The sequence below is a fragment of the Lytechinus pictus genome, chromosome 2, assembly GCF_037042905.1.
Source record: "Lytechinus pictus isolate F3 Inbred chromosome 2, Lp3.0, whole genome shotgun sequence".
Lineage (NCBI taxonomy): Eukaryota > Metazoa > Echinodermata > Echinoidea > Temnopleuroida > Toxopneustidae > Lytechinus > Lytechinus pictus.
In genome coordinates, this window is record NC_087246.1 from 61,542,244 (window position 1) to 61,548,243 (window position 6,000).

A 6,000-nucleotide genomic window follows, 5' to 3' on the forward strand; every position below is an offset into this window, starting at 1 on the left:
AAAATGAAGGTCATTTTATATATCACGCAAATTTTGACAAGCAAAAAAAAAAAAAAAGGTCCTAACTTGTGTATTATGAACGACATATTCCCATTGAACATATTTGTTTTTACACTCAAGGGAGGGGGGACATACTAACCTTGTGAATCGAACAGCATATTCCATTTCCTCAAAGTTTGTTATTTATTCTCATTCTAATGATAAAACAAATGGCATGATATTTTTATGAGCTATCATACGTCAACTTTGATAAATGATGCACAAATAATAAAAAAAGTATTTCCAAATTTTTTTCGGGGGGGGGGGGCTAAAGTTGGCAATGAATTGTCGTGAAATCTATATAGATAGTATTTGTAAACTTATAGGTATGATATGAGAAAACAATGTTTTTCCTTCAAATGGCGCCTTCTCCATCCTTATAGCTTTGAAACAGTGAATCATACCCGCCAAGATAATTTTTTTTTCATTACTTTTTTTTTTCAGTCGATGAAAGAAAATTTGCTGCGGTCACGAACTCCTCCCCGCATTCCTATTACTGTATCTGTTTTGAGTGCCCACTGTGACAAATACAATTCACGCAAACATCTGAATGTAAGTTTGTGAATAACGTATTTTTTCTCTAACAAAATTACAGGCTGCATGTAGGGGTTGGGGCCAGAGGATGGAGTGACCACTGATGGTCCTGCAGATTTGTCTAGCAAAAAAAACTTTAAAAGAGTAAGAGAATGAATAAGGGAATAAAGGCAAGAAATGGAACAAAATGAAAATAAATAAGAAATGGTATATAACAGTATATAAAGTGGAAAGAAGAGGGAAGGAATATACTAATAAAAAGAAGTACAATCGTTCTGCGCTCGTAAAATTAGATACCAGATGAGCATGATCATGATGATGTATTGATTGTCCATCATTGTCGTAATAATAATGACCAGTGGCGTAACTTCGGTGGGCACGGGGGCATGTGCCCCCCCCCCCCCCCCATCGACTGGCCAAAAAGGAAAAAAGGAGGAAAAAAAGAAAACGGGGGGAAAGGAGAAAAAGAAGGAAAAAGAGAAACGTAGTGGGGGAAGAAGAACTTATTGTATATACAAATCGTATACTTTATGAAACATAATTTGCTATAAGGCCTGTGTGTTCATCACTCTTGATGCTCGCATTGTCTGTTTAATAAAATAAATACATCTTGTCCAAAGGAATACACAGTTTTCAGTAAACACCAATTATATATTTCCTCGCACTTCGAGTTGTTATTGTTTTCTGTAATGACACATGCTTTTTTTCAAGACTACAAGTAGTTGCCCCCTTTTAATGTCTGAATATAAAACATTTCCAGTCTGTGGTTACGTTCGCATTAGTGGATTGGTAAAACATGTCTGCTCTTCATGAATTCCTATAAACATTCCTTAAAATGTTCCTTTTCTGGTCTATAAAAAAATTGCTAGTGAATTACGTATTGCCTTGATAAATAACAACAAAAAAAGCCTTAGAATGCCCCTCTTTAGGTCTGAATTTCACAAATTTCAGTTCACGCTTCGCGCTCGCAAGATTTGGTTAGTGAGATACGTATCATTTCAATGATTACAATGACTACAAAAAGTGCTTCATGAATGTGTTTAAGATGGAATTCTAAAAAAAAAAATCAGCAATTAAGCGCTTGACGTTCGCATTCATGACTATTATAATGAAATAGATCTTCATGAATTCCTGGGGAAATATAGGTCCTTAAAATGTCCCTGTTTGGGGCAATATATTAAAAATTTCAGCTCGCGCTTAATTCGCATTGGTTGTTTAATGAGACAGGTACATGATGATTACAATATTTGCTTATAGCGCTCCCCTTTTCTTTTAGGTCTGAATATAAAAAAAATTATGACACAGTCCTTAAAATGTCTCTATAACGTCAGTATACCTGGCTATTTGGCTGGTGCCCCCCCCCCCATGCCTTGACCAACGGTACGCCACTGATTATGACCATCATTTTTTCCCAAAATTAATTCTTAGGTACGGTATATTGTTATTGAATAAAACCAATCCTTTCAGAAATTGTCAATCTAGAAGTAGATTGGATGGAAGAAGAAAACAATTTGTGATCTATCTTGATGTTTTGTTGTTGTTGTCATTGCATTTTTTCTTTTGTTTGTTTTAAGTGATACTAATAAGTTTAAAGGTGGTTCAACCAATCAAGCTCTAGGCTTATGTTGTCTCACCTTTGTATGCTCAGTTTTGTACCTTCACTGTTATCCTTAAAAAATTGTATTAATATTTTGATATTCGAACATGCATGAATAAAAATGAATAAAAAATATAATACCTAAAACTTAGTCTTGTTATAAAAATAAAGATAATATAATAAAACTCTATTCTAATAGGACTACACCCCATTCGTTCATTGGGTACTTAATAGGTCTATTCCCCGCCTCCCTAAAAAATAGAAAAGAAAAAAATACGAAAAGGAAAATGCATGGGTGAATTTTAATTTTTATCTAGATCTTTTTGTTAAATATCATGGTAAAATAAAAATCTATTTAAAAAATGACCACTCCCCCTAGACTAAACTAAAAAAAAAAAGAATTGTGTCAGCCACCCCCCCCCCCCCTGCATCATATTGTACGGACATAATTCCGTGCGATCGACGCCCATGCCATGCCATGGCTGATAAAAAAAAATCGACCTGTTGAAAGTACCCCCCCCCCCCCCCGCGGCCTTCGTTCTCGGTCGGACCGGTCCATCAGCTCAGCCGCCCCCATACAGGCCATCGATCATCCAGCCTATAGGCATGCTGGTGTCATAGAAGAATTGGACCGGGCAGCTGATCGGGGCCGGAGGAACTAATCGGCGGCTCTTTTATCCGCCGATTAGTTCCGAATTTTGTTGTGTGATGCGATCGTCATAGCCGATTTGTTCCTATACGCCGTTCATGCAACTTTGACACCCCTACAGCAAAAATGTGACATTCCAGTGGTCCTTTTCAACCGATTGGCTCCTCCAAATCAACCACACCCACAGTTGCCGATTTGAGAATCTTATTTTGGGACATAGAGATGTATATGTTTTGGGAATACAATTTATGCATTATTTTAGCACACTTCCAATTATTGATTACAGCTGTGTGGGGCCACGAACCCATATTCACACTGAGTGCTCCCTTTGTACGCCTGTGCTATTCGGCCGGGGTGTGAACTTTTGTATAGATCTATCATGTCTTCATTACTAAGAAACCGGGGCAAGAAATAGGATGGGATGGCGACTGGTGTGCTGAGGGTGGGTGGGGGTAAACATAGTCTAGTTCTAGACGATTTTAAACGAATCTATTTGCACCACGATATAATACGTTCTATTCCGTGCGTACGCCCAGCCGAGTGTGCGCGCAAAACCGAGAACCTGTACTCCGAGGAAAAATCGTCTAGACCAGTTGCTCTGCGGTGACGTCAGAGGTCAAAGGTCAACGGACGAGTGCTTCATAAATATGCATGAGTTACTTGTCAATCTCGCCGCGCCGAACAACAGTGCAACGTTGTTTACGTTTTGCACGTGTTATCAGCTGTGTGCATGCATTGTACACATGGGATTGATCAGGGAAGTGTTATATGTAATACTCAGTAGATCTATGTGATATGAATACATGTACACGTATCATACGAAAGTTTGAGATAGTTCATTATTTTTAAGGCTACAAATAGACATTTCATTGTTGGGAAATTACTGTAACATGCATAGGCCTATAGTTATTTCACTCAATGTGAATATCTTGGTTAAATCTGTGGGTATGATGTTACCATCATGATATATGAAAGAAGGTGCCAATGTACCAAATTTCAAACTTCAAAACAATACAGACTAGTTTTTCCACTTTATTCAGATGGAATAATTAATATACAAGTTTGAATGATACATTTTATATTCTTCTTCATCTACACATGTAATTACATAGAGGTAATTTGTCTTAGTATGGGTATTGAAAATTAAGACTCATAAATGTAAACTCTCATTCTTGTGAATGGATCACATCACGGTACATTTTACTGTGGGCACTTGTAAATATATCATTTTCAATGTCTTCTTCACATATTTCACTGTCAGAGAGTATGACAAAAAGGGTTGAGAAGTACATGTACAGATTAGTACAGAGCTGTGAAAGGGATAAGGAAAACAGAATAAAAATCATTAATGATTTTTAAAAGTAGATTAATCTCAGGCTCACAAAAATTTTGTATGCGGATTTTGATGCGTGCAGTGCATCAGATTTTGGAAGAAAATCTTTGCAGTTGTCCTTGGAACTTTTAGTTTATTTATTTACTTTACATGAACATCTAGATAATGCGTACAATTATTTTTGTTGTTCAGCTACATTATAATCTAGCTACATGTAGCCAGGAAATGTTATTGCCAATGATGTACATGAAGCCTCTTCGATAAATAAAGGCACCTTTTCTCATTACATTTGAAGTACAGTATTTATGAAATATATTTTTGCAGCCATTATGAAAGAGCATTATGTTCAGATCTACATGTAACTTGCCAGTTAATTAAATTGCTAGTAACTATTCCATTGCAGCGTAAGTTTTACATGTAGTTTGCATAGGCGGATCCAGCTTTTGGCGAAAGGGGGGGGGGGCACACTGCCGAGCGGCGCACATAATTATTTTTGCACTTCACCGGCACCATAAAAGAAAATGTTGAAAAAGGGGTAAAGTCTGACCCTGTCAAATGCTCTTTTCAAAATGTAGGATTTTCAGTCATGCCATTTTGCATGACCACACGCAGATAATATTTCCGGGGGGGGGGGGGAAACTCGAACATAATTTTGAAAAAATAAAAAATAAAAACGATAGAGTAAACGGACCGAGCTGCTCAATGGGGCAATTATTTTTTTTACAAGTGTAATAAAAGTATTTGGTGCACATCTCACATTTGCACATTTTTCATAGTTTTCATGAAATGTTAAGGGAAAAAATGTGTTTTCACAACAACTGATCGGGAATTTGCCCCCCCCCCCCTTCCCCCTTGCTGCGTACGAACATTCCCTGAAGTCCACTTAAACATATATCATTATAACGTAAAATATACATGAATTTAAACATATAATCTTTCTAAGACATATATAGAGAGAGATTGAAAAACTTATTAAAGAAAGAAACAAACAAATTATGCATGTTATGTGCGATTTCAAAATCTCGTGTACTAACCCTTTTATTGCGATGAGGCAAATACTTGTGTATATTAATTGAGATACAAGTTTTTTTTGTTACTATATATATACACAGGGGCGTCGATCCTTTTTTCAGATTGGGGGGGGGGGCAAAATCATGAATCAACTTTCCAAAGGCGCTCGATCACACAAAACAAACTCACACACACTCATATGTATATATATATATATATATTTCAGCGCGAGCTGAAATTTTTTAGTATACTGACCTGAAAACAGGAAAAAGGTGCCTTTTAAAGACTGTTTGTAGTAACTCATGAGGAGAATACATATCTCACTACACAGATAATGCGAGTGCCGAGGGCGAGCTGAAATTTCTTTATATTCTGACCAGAAAGCTTGATATCTTATATGCATTTTGGTACCAATGATTAAGATGGGTATCTAAAAAAGACAATAGATGCGAGTGCGAAGCGCGAGCTTAAAATTTTAATATTTCGATCTGAAAAAAATGAGTTTAATGGACGTTTTTAAAAAAGAACAAGATTATATCCAACAAAAGATTATTGCAAATCGAAGCGGGACTCCTTTTGAGGTTTAGAACTGAGAACGGGACATTCTATTCACCTATGTAATCATGAAAAGTATGTGGTTTTGCTACAGAAATGGTACGAGCGCGAAGCGCGAGCTGAAAATTTTTATATTGCAATCTGAAAAGCGGACAATTTGAGCACGATTTTAAACAAAGAACGAGTTGTGTAGCTCAATCTTGCTTGCTGATTTCTGTGTAACATTACCATCTTATTTTATTTTTGTACATGCGGAATTATTGGGGGAGGAGGGGGTGGGCA